This window comes from Schistocerca serialis, chromosome 4, assembly GCF_023864345.2.
Source record: "Schistocerca serialis cubense isolate TAMUIC-IGC-003099 chromosome 4, iqSchSeri2.2, whole genome shotgun sequence".
In the NCBI taxonomy this organism is placed as follows: Eukaryota; Metazoa; Arthropoda; class Insecta; order Orthoptera; family Acrididae; genus Schistocerca; species Schistocerca serialis.
The window spans coordinates 602,044,581-602,059,383 of record NC_064641.1 but is presented as its reverse complement, the minus strand read 5'-3'; the positions used below and the strand labels follow the sequence as shown (position 1 = coordinate 602,059,383).

Sequence of the window (14,803 nt, the reverse complement as noted above, 5' to 3'; positions counted from 1 at the left end):
ACAGAGGATTGAATACCGTAAGCAGGTTCAGTAATTCTTCAGAGCTGAAGCAGCTTGCAGGGGATAGACAAGCGTGGACAGCTGTACCAAACCGGCCACAGAATTGAAGACAACGACAGCAACAACAGAGTTGCCTATCTAGAAACCCCGATACCTCCAACGCAGTTAATTTTAGAAAACTACAGAAAAATTTTCTCTTAAATCTGTTTAGCCACATTCTCTAGTCATGAGGCGAATGCACAATGATCGTCAGTCTGACATCCACATTATTACAATGAAATCTCCCGATTCGCAGGATGTGGCGCAGTGTTTAACACACTGTACTCGCCTTCTGGAGTACGACACTTTGGTTGAACTCTCCATCCAGATATCCAAGTTAAGATTTTCCGTGACTTCGCTAAATAAAGGAAATGACAGGATAATTCCGGCAAATTTTCTTCCTCCAGTCCAAGGTTTGCTTATGTCTCTAATGACCTCGTCGTCGATGGGACTTTAAACACTGATACTCTTTCCTTTCCTTCTGTTCAGTTCTCGCCGGCCGGGGTGGCCGAGCGGTTCTAGGCGCTATAGTCTGGAACTGCGCGACCGCTACGGTCGCAGGTTCGAATCCTGCCTCGAGCATGTATGTGTGTGATGCCCTTAGGTTAGTTAGGTTTAAGTAGTTCTAAGTTCTAGGGGACTGATGACCTCAGAAGTTAAGTCCCATAGTTCTCAGAGCCATTTTGATCGATTCTCATTTACTTCGCTTCCGTAGTAACCAATATTCCTTATAAATAATGAAATCAGTTTTAAATGTCTACAGTCCTGAAATAACACGCTACACACTGCGCCATTGAAACTGACACTGCTGGAAAACAAAACATGTGAACATAAGTCTTTTGACTTCACATAGACTTCTTTAAGATATGTATCCTATATCCATTTCGTTACTTGCTGTGAAACTTTATTCACTTAGCACAAATATTTGCTGCCTTTTTATTGCAAATTATCGTGCATGTAACTCTAAGGCTACGAGAGTCTTCAAAATGCATCAAACCTTAGCTTCCCATATTATTTTTTGGTCACACTTTGTCCCAGGTGCTGTCTGAGTGACCACTATATTTACATTAGCCATAAAAATTGCATTCAGTAATTTCAGTGGAACAGTTCAGCTTTTATGTAGAAGGTTATATTAATACCACACAAAAGTATATAAGGCGCTGCAGTCATGGACTGTGCGTCTGATCTCGGCGGAGATTCGAGTCCTCCCTCGGGCAAGGGTGTGTGTGTGTGTGTGTGTGTGTGTGTGTGTGTGTGTGTGTGTGTGTGTGTGTTTTTGTCCTTATGCTAATTTAGGTTAAATAGTGTGTAAGCTTAGGAACTGATGATCTTAGCAGTTAAGTCCCATAAGATTTCACACGCATTTTTGAACCAATACCGGTGCTTAACTGCAAGTCATGATATTGACACTAGTAACAACCCAAATTCTGCAGCGCAGTGTGAACACCACTTCTGTTGAGTTGGATGTTCATATGATAAACAGTTTTCCATTTACATTGGCTCAACTAGCGAAATATTAGCCATAATATAATATTTATCAGTAACAGAATACAGATGGCCAAGAAAATTGTTATACGTTTCAAAAGATAACATGCGGATACCAATGAAGCCATTTACAGAATCGATGTCAGGTTCCAAAGGTCACGTTTTGGGGTATCAGTCAGAAACTGATAGAAAACATAGGAGAGCGTTCTCACTAGGCTGCGTGCAATGTCCTGTAAGCCGTGCGTCGCCCTATCTCTCGCTGCCAGGCACTTCGTCACCGAGCAGGCGCCGAAGCGCAAATAAAGCTCAAGAGGCGTGCCTATCTGGAGCAGCGCGAAAATCTAATGCTCTAGAAAAGACTGTGATCGATTGCGGTCTTTGAAAAAAACACCATTTTGATCCGTAATTACTGTAAATTTTTAGAGTAATCAAGGCATAAAAACCAACAGCGACAACTTTTTTTGGCCATGCCTTGCAACTCATTAGGAATACTGTGGTGGTTGCCGGCCGGAGTGGCCGTGCGGTTCTAGGCGCTACAGTCCGGAGCCGAGCGACCGCTACGGTCGCAGGTTCGAATCCTGCCTCGGGCATGGGTGTCTGTGATGTCCTTAGGTTAGTTAGATTTAAGTATTTCTAAGTTCTAGGTGACTGATGACCTCAGGAGTTAAGTCGCATAGTGCTCAGAGCCAAGCCATACTGTGGTGGTTGTTGTTTTTGTTGTTGTCTTCGATCCGAAGACTGGTTTGGTAGAGCTGTTCACGCTAGTCTATCCAATGCATTGCCTTTTGGTGTCTACAAAACTACTACAACCCACTGTAGTTTGAACCAGTTTACGGTAGTCAAGCCTTGGTCTGCCCCTCCTGTTCTCTTCCATTACCAAACTGACGATTCTCCGACATTTCAGGATGTGTCCCATGAACTGATGCCTGCTTTTGGTCAAGTTACTCCACAAATTTATTTTCTCCCCAGTTCTATTCAGTACGCCCTCATTAGTTACATGATCTACCTATCCAAACTTCAGCATTCTTCTGTAGCATCACATTTCAGAAGTTTCTATTCTCTTCTCGTCTGCACTGTGTATCATCCACATTTCACTTCCGTACAAGGCTGCACTCAAGACAAATACTACACAATACACTCTAATTCTCGCAGCATCGCTTGATCTAATTCGACTACATTTCGTTACTGTCCACCTCCGTAGGTGAGTGGTCAGCGCGGCAGGCTGCCGTATGGGGGACCCGGGTTCGATTCCCGATACTGATATGGATTTTTCCTCCGTGGGAGGACAAGAACTCAACCTAGTGAGGGCAACTGACAAGCAACTTGGCCGAGCAGTAGTGACTCCAATGTCAAGATACCCTACAACGACCGGGAGAGCGGCGTGTCACCCACGTGCCCTTCCACACCGCATCCAGTGACGCTACTGGTAGAGGATCGGTGGTCGGTGGGGCCTCGTTGGCCCGCCTAGGGGCAGAACGCGGAACTATACGTTACCGTACATTCCATTGTTCATTTTTTTGTTGATTTTCATGTTATAACCACTCTTCCATACACTATCCTTTTGCTCTTCACGGTCCTTTGCCGTCTACCTAAAAGTTTTAATTTCTTTTCCCTGAACCTTAATTCCATTTCCTAATTTTACATTGGTTTCCTTCCACAGCTTGCTTAATGTACAGATTAAACAACGTAGGGTATAGGTTACAGACATGTCTCATTCTCGCCTCAACTATTGCCTACATTCCGTGTTCCTTGACTCTCAGTATCACAGAGTGGTCTGTGCAAATTGTATATAACCTTTCACGCTCTGTTTTATCCGTGTTACCTTCAGAATTCCAAAGAGTTTATTCAAGTCAACATCGTCAAAATCTTTCATTAAATCTACAAATATAATAAACATGTGTTTGCCTTTCTCCAGCTGAGCCTCTAAGAGAAGTCGTAGGGTAAGTATTGCCTCGCGTATTCCTACCCAGTTAAACTGATCTTCCCCCAGATCGGCTTCTACTGTTATTCTGTAAACAATTCAGATCTGTATTTTACGACCGTGACTTCTTAAATGAAGGTTCTCTCAGCACCATCCTTTATTGGAATTATTACATTCTTGAAATAGCACTTTTTTCTTGTTAAAACGATGAAACGCTGAACACATTCCAAACAGCGATATTCATATTTCTGTGTAGTTATCCATTCCCTGAAGACTTGTCGTTCGTTTCATTTTGCAGACAAGAAAAATGTAGGATGCATTTGTAATGGTCTGTAGAGATAAGCGCTTCCCAAATCTATGCAACTGTTTATTCCATACCAGTTCACGTAAAATAAAGCACTAATGTTATTATGAACGGGAATATGGAACCAAGGTTTAGTTCAGATTCTGTACACTCTTGTAGATAAGATTGTCTGACCCAGTTCTGACGCAATTGTTAATTATCCACAACCGGGTAACACTTCGTCGAGTTATCTCCCGTATAAACATGGCTGTAGTAGCGATACCACGGGCTCAGTTACAAAGTGTATCGAATCATATTTACGAAGTTCATACGTTCACCACTGTTTACACTTTGCAACTTGGTGATGGGAGGCCTTTAGGCATCGACGAGATATACTAGTCTCTGGAGCAACATTTCCCGCTGGCTGATAAAGAATACGCAGCGTTCACCACTCTCTAAAGCAAGGGGTTTCTTAATACGTGGGACTCTCTCCAGTAGCATTTAAGGTACTAAAATAACTAGAAGTCTCTATATCAAAATGTCATTTCGCTTCTTTCCTAGCTTCTATAGTGGTATAACTGTACGATTCAAGAAGCATAGTTAAGAAATACATACCTGACAAATGGCACAGGAGCCATTTGAGAGAAACTTGGCCATTCAGAATTCGTGAGCATCATTGAAATACATCTCGAAAGTGCGAAAGATGCGTACCAATCAATTCGACAGCAATCTCATACTATTCGAAGTGGTTACGTATGGTTTAAGTTTTACATTGAGATGTATTTTAAACATTAAATGCCTGGATCTACTACAGAGAAGAGGAAAGAGGAGGACAACGGGAATGTTATAATCTTACATGAGATGAGATTAATAGCTCACTTTCCCCGATTGGCTTTACCTAATTGCACGCTTCTCCACAACCACCATCGTCTGCAGCTCGTGGCCTAGTGGCTAGCGTTGCTGCCTCCACGGGGCCCCGGGTTCGATTCCCAGCGGGTTGGGGATTTTCTCTGCCCGGGATTGGGTGTTTGTGTTGTCCTCGCCATTTCATCATCTTCATTCGTGACAGTGGCTAGATTGGACTGTGCAAAACATTGGACTGTGTAAAAACCGGGACTTTGTACGGGCGCTGATGACCACGCAGTTGAGCGCCCCGCAAACCAATCATCATCATCACAACCAACAACACGAGTGATTAACGAAAACCGAACAATGAAGTCATCACCATTAGTTTTGCCGTTCACTAAATTGTGCACAGATATACACAACGTTAGCAAAATCCCCTTACACAATCAAAGGAATCAACGTGTAGATGATATTGGAATAGGAACATGCGTTCAGAGACAAGATGTTTCCTTCTCACATAAACAGACATGTAAAGTTATGATTTACCGTTTGCGTTTTTTGAGTGACAGATTATTGATTCCCAGTAACTGGTAATTACTGAATCCGTAACCAAGTAGCAAATATAAAAAAAAAAGTTAAGTACTAAGTTGCATACGAAATGGACAGTTTCCACGAGCCACACAGTATACTCAGGGGAAGATGATCCACATCCCGAAACAGGGCTTGGCTCTGAAGTGTGTTATTACGTTAGTTAGTTACAAATGTCAGCCACAGCACTTTAATAAACACTTGCACACTGCAGTCTAGGTGTACTGTTTTAGGGAAACTCAGTGTAATGCTTTAAGCTTGATCGGGTAGCGACCGGTTACAGGAGGCGAGACATAGTAAAAATTTTTTATTGGTATTTCACTATCAGGACATACAATTGGCATTATTACCGGTTTCGACTTACTACGAAGTCATCTGTTGATCTGTTTAAAAGAAAGAAAATAGCGATAGTAAAATACTAGGAAGCTAAATTGCATATCAAATTAACTTTCATCCCCAATCGTACACCTTTGACTACGTGCTCGCAAACTGAACAGGCCCGGAGAAGCGCTCACAATCAACGTTATCTGCTCTCTGGAACTGAAGCCTACAATTGACCTCGTAATAATTTGAAGTTGGTAACTTATAAACAACAAATTTGTGGTTAACAGTAGTCACACTGTGATATTGGTTGTGAGAGAAAGCCCTCAAAATGAAAAGTAGTAAAAAAGTACTTACCTACTGATGGAGATGTGCTAGGTTCGCACAAGAAGCAGGGTAGGTGACACCCAGCCTGCAGAGCGATCCGCAGTATGAAAGCACGGATAAATCAAGCAGCTCTTACCCAAGTGCAAGCCGGGAGAAACTAACCTCAACAGAGGTTGAAAGCAAAGAAACATGGGCAACAAATATCACAACAGATCAGAAAATACTTCGAAAAACCGTTCGTTGTATCAGTTGTGTGACGTGAGGGTGAAATATACTGTATAATAAAACAAGAGTAGAACTTACTCCAACACATGTTTCTTCCTGTAGAACGAAAACAGGACACCAAACCTTTGCCCTTTCCACGACGTGGTGTATATAATTAATATTGCAGTTTAAATACGTTCGCTAGACTCGACGCTTCATAATTTATTGCGAAATTAGCGAAATCCTATTGCGCGCCGAATGAGTTGCCGAACGAAGCTACCTTGAACGACGGCGCCAGCGATTGTCAATTATGAATAGAAAAAGTCAGTAACTCTAGAGTAAGAACCGAAAAGGTGTTAGTAATATACTGTCTCTCTTCGGGAACTTTGTCTTCCTTTGAAGAAAAATATTTAGTCTAATTTCTTTCTACTTCTTCTCAGAAATATTCTGAATAAATTAGCGGAAGGTAAGTAATTAGCTACCGTATAATTTTTGTGAAAGATTAAACGTTAGACTAAGGAAGAATTTTCGTGACACGTGGCTTTAGGGACAAAAACATTGTGAATTTGGAAGAGAGACGCAGAAAATATGACAGTAGCCTTTCAAAGAAACCATCGTTATGCGCGTCACGTCATTCAGGGACCAGATTTATGTCTACCCGGTCTGTACTTGAATCCCGGCTGTACATGGTGCGAGGAACAGTTTGCGAAGGAAAGGTTGAATGAAACCTGATCCAACGACACGGATGTTAATCACACAACATTGTAATGTGGAATTGAACTACTCCCTAATGAGCATAAATCTAGTAGACTCTTCTCTGCAACATTTAACTTTCTACACATATGAAAAAATTTGTATCACATTGTTCCACTCGTATCTTTCTCACAGAGCGAGATGACACAGTGGTTGGCACACTGGACTTGCATTCGGGAGGACGACGGTTCAAATCCGCGGCGGCCATACAGATTTAGTTTCTACATGATGTCCATAAATCGCTCGAGCTAAATGGAGGGACCATTCCATTGAAAGGGCTTTCCTTCCCCATCATTGAAACATCAGAGCTTATTTTCCCTTTCTAAGAACCGCGGTGTCGACGGGACGTTAACCCTAATCCCATTTTTTTCGTATCTTTTCACTAGTGGAATATTAAATTGTGTCAAGTTTTTAAGTCACTATTGCATATCGTTCCTCTGTAAAGATGTGGCACACCACATTCCTAATATGGTGAATATTGCGCTGACACTCTCTGAAACGTTGTTTTTGTAGTATCATTAGCGTAAGTGAGAAGCTTAAACAGATCAAAGAAACATAAAGACAAACCACTTTCTATAGGATCGCAATTAGTAAGTTCCGTGATCCGCATATCAGGTTTACAGTAAGCAGGATTGATGGACAAACTATAGCTCCGGATTGTCTTTCAGTGATCGGCGTTTGCAGCCGTGAGCTGCACGTTAAGTGAACTCGGCCAGAAAGCGATGAAAGGCGAGTAAGAGTTGTGACACAATGAATTATGCGGCGTGTCGTCCGTTTCAAGTAGTGTCGCAACTTGGCAGTGATCGTGCCGTCTTGGGCCAGCAGCGCAGTCTCGATGCACAGCGCTACCTGCCCTGGGCGAGCACCCGAGTCGAAAGCCCATCTCAAATCATGCAACGTTGCCCTCAGCGAAATGTTGCAGTCGTTCCGTTATACAGCGTGTACCACAGCCACCGTCCAGTATGACACATTTCCCCTCAGCGCTGCAAAATGTTGCAGTCTTCCTGTAACACAGCGTTTAACACTATGACTGGCCAGTGTGACTTTTTTATGTAGCGTTTGATGCTCTTAGATAACGAATTACATAAACAAAGAGATCAGTTTCTGGATTTTACAACCACTCAGTTGCGTTAGAGCCAGTGATGCGCCGATGGCACCTAAGGGGGTTCAAAATGGTTCAAATGGCTCTGAGCACTACGGGACTTAACATCTGAGGTCATCAGTCCCCTAGAACGTAGAACTACTTAAACCTAACTAACCTAAGGACATCACACACATCCATGCCCGAGGCAGGATTCGAACCTGCGACCGTGGCACCTAAGGGGGATTCTGAACGGTACTTGGCAACGTATGCGCCACCTCGCTGCTGTCACAGCTTGGGGAGTTGCGACAACCCCAGGTGTAGATACTGGCAGTTGTACCCCTTGCCCCGCACTTGCGTTTCGCACCAGGTGACATGAGCAAGATTGAAGCCCCGGGATCTGATAGTTGGGTTCTCGACTTGCAAAAAGCCTTGCTGTGATGAAGATATCCAGGCAGTCACAAGATTGAAACTTGTTGGCTAAAGGACTCGTGGCGTTTCTTCAGTGTGGCGGACAAGATTTCATTTTGATTATAGAAACTAGCTGGATAGTATCGTGTATGGCAAAGACTGGCTCTTTTATATTCTTATCCACAATCGAGCGAGATGTTGCCGCCTTCTTACGTGGGGCGTAGCGATGTCACTTAGAACCCGGAGCCGTTGAATAGGCGTAGGCGGCAGAGTAACACATACGATGCACATGATCTGTCGAAGTTGAACAATCATTAGATATCTGGGGAACTGTTGAGGCATAGAGCTGAACAATACTTGAGTAAAGCCAATATCGTTCAGAGTGTTAGACTAAAAGTCCAAAGCTCCAGAGGTAATCCCAGGTCGGTTCCAGCTCTCTCTCTCTCTCTCTCTCTCTCTCTCTCTCTCTCTCTCTCTCTCTCCCGACTCTCTCCTATCACTTGCCACTTAATTCCTCAGGTTTTCTCGACGCGATTGATTAATTGTGAACGTCCGGTTCCTGCCGAGTTGTTGATTCCATTTTAAACACAGTATTTCGACGACCGACTTAGCCGTCTTCTTCAGGTGCTACGAGTTTTGCTGTTGTGTGCCCTTGCTGCAAGGTTGCAGTCCGCACAGTTGTGTTTGCCAGGATATGCAGTTCATGAACAAGTACGATAGCGATGTTTCTGAATGTTTGTTGCATTTAATGTATGAAGTTTTCACTCTGCATCCGAATGTGTGTTTCGAAACAGCATGGCAGGTTAAAACTGAATACCTGACCGAGTCTCGAACCCAGAATCTTGCCTTTCATTGACAGTGCTCTTAACGCCTATGCTATCCATGGTAGGACTCACGCCCCTGCCTCACGGCCTTACTGGTGTCGTCCTAATTGCGTACGTCGCACGGTCACTGCTGTTTCTTCGCGCAGCAGACATCGCAGTAAAGTGCGCAGGATTTTTCTCTGTTTATGAATAATTCAATTTTGCTGTAAACATATTGCAACGTACTCCTCACAGCTCAGTAAGGGAAGGAAAATGAGCTCATTCGTGTAAAAGAGGAAAATATTAAATTGCTTACATTTACAGTACATTTTGTCGCTACACTAATTGAGAAATAGTTCTCATATGAGACAACCAGGCACCCGATATTAAGTGACCGACATATGCTTTCGCACAGAATATTTACCACGTGATTGTGTATCTGGTTGTTTACAAGTCATACGATCTCGCCACCGTTGGACGCAACTGTGTAACAAGATCACTCAAACTCTCGACACATCTGGCAGAGTATTGTGATAGCATAATGTTCGAATTCCGTGATAGAAGTTAGTAAATACAGTTTCTGCATAAAAGATTTTTTTAAATTGCATTCATAGGGGAATGGCACAGTCGAAGAAACTTTGCAGATTAATATTTGCTCCCATCGAAACTTCGAGAGAGGGAGCATTTGGTTATTGTTTATAGATATGAAAGGAAACTGGTCGTGTCCTTCTCGGAGAAACGAATACAGCAGGCGCCGTTAGTGATTGAGGGAAACTGTGTAAAACCTAAATCTGGATCATCGGCAGGGGATATGCACCGTGCGCCTCCCGAAATCTAGTTCAGTGCTCCATCCATTGCCTCACCTCTATAGAGTTTGAATGTTGTGTTTGTCTCTCACGCAGATTTCCTAAAGGTTTCCGGAAGGGTCACCGTATAACGGAAAAACAGGTACGCAGTGCTATCAGTAACGTAACAATCTTTAATATTTCCGCTTTTGTTTTAAATTTTTGTGAAAAGTCTGCGGTATCAACGAAAGACGTGTGAATAGCGTGGAAAATATATATGAGAGAGCAATAGATATTTCTTAAATTCTATGCTTTGTTACCTTCTCATGGGACTTTGCGACTGCTGCTCACAGCGATCTATGGTGTCATCGGGTCGTTCATATGAGGGAAATCGAGGAATCAACCAGAATAAATTAAATAATCACGAATTGATAATAGGACCTATGAGGGAGCCCAGTATCATAGCTGCAGGAAAGCACTTCAGATTCGTGACTGAATTAAGTTGCTATTTTAGATTTTGTACGAGCGTCTGAGGACGTCTGTAGTTTTATTGGGCTTTGTTGGTGTTTCATTTGTACCAGTAGCACCAGTGACAAACAGGATTTACGTTCTATTACCACAAAAATATAATTACATAGAATTTTTCGAATATCATCGGACTCTTTTAGAGCAAAACGAATTACTAGTATGTGCTGCGTGAATGTGTCCATGTCGTCGTAGTGATCGATGATGCATTCGAGACAATAATTAGCTGCATTTTAAGTTAGTGTGCAGACGTTTCCAATTTTAGGGTACTCACTGGAACCTGCTAGCTTAAATCTAAGCTAGGAGACACTGAAATCTGAAAAAGTCTGAAACGTCAACCTCGGACGTCCATTTCAAATTATGTGCACGAGATCAAATGTAGTTAAATAGTTGTTGTGGTCAATTATTCACAGCCTAAGGAAAAAAGATAAGCCAAAGAAAGGATGAGTTGGACCATTGTTGCAAATGATATCCCCAAAAGAAAGTATTACAGATAAGTAACATGAAATCTTGAAACAATGCTGACATGTTTGAGCCATGAGCTTTACAGATGAAGTATCACATCGTGACGTTGTTGGTTGCACTTTGGTGAGTGGCGATCGCACTTGTAGGAGTGTCATTTTGCCGTTGCGAGTGTCCGCGCCAGGCGGCTGCAGAAGCAGTGCGCGTGCAGGGTACTCACGGCCGTGCCTTTGTACTCCTGTCCCTTGGGCCGGCGGCTGAGCAAGAACTGCTTGGCCGTCGCCTCATTCAGCAGGAAGCTGCTGCTGGCGTGCAGCATACTGGCTCGTACCTGCAGCACACAGACGCATACAACTATCAGATCGCTAGCTGCCTTTGTACCCTCCTCCTCCTCCTCCTCCTCCCTCCCATCCACACCTTTATGCAGCCTGTTCTGAAATTCCCGTTACAAACTTCTACGACTTGTAGAGAGGAGTGAGTAGGTAAGATCTTGAATTGGAATCCATGTCCGGAAACGTACCATTTCTGAGCTACAGTCGTTTGAAAACATGTTGCTAACAGGACCACTTTTACAAGTGGTACATCACTTGTTCTACAAGTCCACTCATTACTAACGAAAGGAACACGAGCAGTTGCACGTGTAGTCGTTGATGGGTTCTCTTCAACGTGATGCAGTTCGACCTCTTTCAGTTCTGTTGTGCGGAGTGTCCTTGGAGCATCAAGGTCACGCCTGCTGACGGTGAAGTTACCCCTTTTTCGAAGCCGTTGCGTAATTGTGCCGTAAAGAGTGTGCGATGGTGTCGGACTATGTGGGAAGCGATCTTGATAAAGGCGACGAGCAGCTCTTCCATTACTGTGAGCTTCTCCATTTAGAAGGGTCATGTCAATATATTCTGCAAACGTCTACTCAGCCATGTTGCTCTTACACTCACACACATGAATGAGATCCGAACCGGGTCAGAGAGGTGGGATAGACGTCAGATGACATCAGCCGATCTGACGTAACCCCTACCATGACTACCCTGTTCCATACCTACCTAGCTGTAGCACGGAAATGGTACGATTACGGACATGGACTCTTGGTCAAAATATTATGTACTTACTCCCATCTACAAGAATTGTAACGGTAATTTCCGAACACTGTTATCTACAAAAAACACACACACACACACACACACACACACACACACACACACACACACACACCCGCGCGCGCGCTCTCCACTGAAGTATCGCTTCGTCGCAATCTGGACGATAGCAACGATATAAGCATTACTTTTTATAAATATACACCGCTAATTTCCTCTCTAGGTAGGTATTTTGGTCCGGAGACTAACGGCATGTGCACAAAGCATATGTAGGTTGTTTACAGTACTACGCAAAGGCTGCTCACAGATGGTGTGATTGTCTACAAGAAGAAAGTAGCAGAGCCGGTCGACCGTAATGATTAACAGAGTATCGATGATTGTTACAGACACGGTATGCAAGTGAATGTAATCTATTATTATTCATACATAGACGAAGAAATCCAGTGCTGTTCTATTACGATACTACCGCAAACACTAAATACAGTAAAAGACCTCGGAGCAAGCAGCCGGAGCTACCACACGTGCAACGGCCACATAAACCAGGATCACATGCAAGGCTGAGAGAAATCTTAAGAAAATGTAATTCATCCACGAAGTAAGTGGTTTCCAAATCCTACTGCCGATGATATCGCGTCAAGTGATTGGCTGTGGCTAACAAGCGAAGTAGCCACATCTATATAAATGATCCAGTGGCTAGTCTCGGAAGCTCCGAAAGATAGTTAGGCTCGTATCAGGTTGTTATACTCCGTTCGAAAAATATTGCAGAAAAGCTCAGAAAACAAATTCGTACTTCTCACAAAACGCCACTGGATAATTTAAAGGATAAGAATTCAGTGAAGATTGTGATATCATCGTATATCTGATGTAGCAATCATAAGAAAAAAGTAAAAGTGATTAGGATCCGTACAGAGACATATAGACAATCATTCTTTTCCTCTATCAGTACGTGAGTGTTGCATACGAGAGAAAGTCGACAGTAGCTTGTGGAGTATGTGATTAGATGTAGATGTATCGCCATCCAGCACTATTCACGGCAGAGGTCTTCCAAGAGACTAAATACCATTGGCTACCTGAAATTAATGTGTGTGTGTGTGTGTGTGTGTGTGTGGCGGGGGCGGGGGGCGGACGCAGAACAATTCATTAATGGACTGCCTTTCGAAGTAAAAGAGCGTAGTGATTGTAAGCTTCAAGAAACCGAAGAACGATAATAAAATACATTTTCACACATTGGTCTCGCAAACATGTCTTACGTTAAAATCTTAAAGGCCTCCTTCAATTATGAAGGTACTGGGCTGTGTGTAAAACGGGAATAAAAAAAGTTGGTTGGTTGATTTTGGGTAACGGAGCAAAATAAAAAAGTAAATAAATACATAATCATGTCCGTCTTCTCATGATGAAAAAATACAGGTGGAGAAAACCAGATCAAAAACATAGAATCATCAAGTTGCAAATAGAAACGCAATTAGCGCACTACCACAGTCTAGAAATTATTTGTGATCTTTTCTACTACTGCAGCTGCTGTCTTCCACACTGAATAGTAACTAGAAATGCTGCCATTTCCTTAACAGTAGTTCTGGCTTCGTAATTTAAATAGTTTCAGTAGTATATTCACCAATCGTCTAAATGAAAGGCAGAAGAGGGCAGTATTTAAATTGGGAATGTCCCGCACGCCCGTAGTTGCCTTTTTCTAGTTTTCTTATTCTCCCGACGGTGATTAGCATACTATACTCAATAAATTACGATAATAAATTCCCTCAAGTGGCGGCAGGAGCGTTACAAGAGAAATCAGTGTAGTATTTCGGCATGCGAAAATTTCAAACTTATACTGACAGTTGTATTATATTCAACTATCAATTGAATATCACGGTCCGTCATCACCAAAGTCACATTCTCACTGTGATAGGTCGATTACGCTTGGATAGAGATTTTAACTGGTAATTGCTTTGATGCGTTTTCAGTGTCCGTGCAGTGGCATGCGTGCAATACACGACGACACGAAAGTTCACGCAATATTACGAGTCTCGAGGAAACACTGTTATTTGCTCTTTTACTTAATTAATGGTTCAAATGGCTCTAAGCACTATGTCTGAGGTCATCTGTCCCCTAGATTAGAAGTACTAAAACCTAACTAACCTAGGGACATCACACACATCCATTCCAGAGGCAGGATTCGAACCTGCGGCCGTAGCAGCAGCAGCGCGGTTCCGGACTGATGCGCCTAGAACCGCTCGGCCACAACGGCCGGCTTACTTAATTGGTTACACGGAAATGCAGAAGGCATTATTTGTATTATTGACCGACTGATATAGCTTTCCAATGTCATTTTATTTTCTATATTTGATAGAGAATACTTTAATTACTCTAAGGCAGAGTTTATTTGGTGCAATGAACAGATTTTATTCCCGCCTTCTGCAGTAGCCTCCATCTGGAAGTGTGGCTGTGGTATCGTGCACTGAGACTGCATCGACTTTATCGTAGCTTGCGGGGTCTTACTAGGCCAAGGCCGAAGTCCAGGAAGATGACGCTTCAGAAATGTCGCGTTTCCTAAATCTTGTAGTCTCTCTTGATTTCTCTTTAATTACGCAATAGTTTTATTTATTACATAATAGTTCTTTAGCAATTCACTTTCATTAATTTTTTCACACGATGACTGACTGGAAAGTAACCGCAGTAAAATTTTAGGAACCGTGGCTGTCTGGAATAATAATTTTTTCTGCTGTCAGCCACGTTTATTTGTTTTATGTTTAATTTAACACATTACACGGCGTTTCAAGCATGTTTACCTCATGTTCAGGTGGCGTACAGATGTTACTTTAAGGCAAAAGCCTTAGTCTAAAATAACCTAGAACTCTTTTTGTTCCCCGTTCTGCTGTTGGAGTAG

The 14,803-nt window shown here is 42.8% G+C and overlaps 1 protein-coding gene across 1 annotated transcript in view; it reads left to right on the top strand.

The window, feature by feature from the left end:
- LOC126475388 (zinc transporter ZIP13 homolog) overlaps positions 1–14,803 on the top strand; it is a 198,155-nt gene that overhangs the window by 101,604 nt on the left and 81,748 nt on the right. The gene's annotated exons all lie outside the window — the stretch shown is intronic.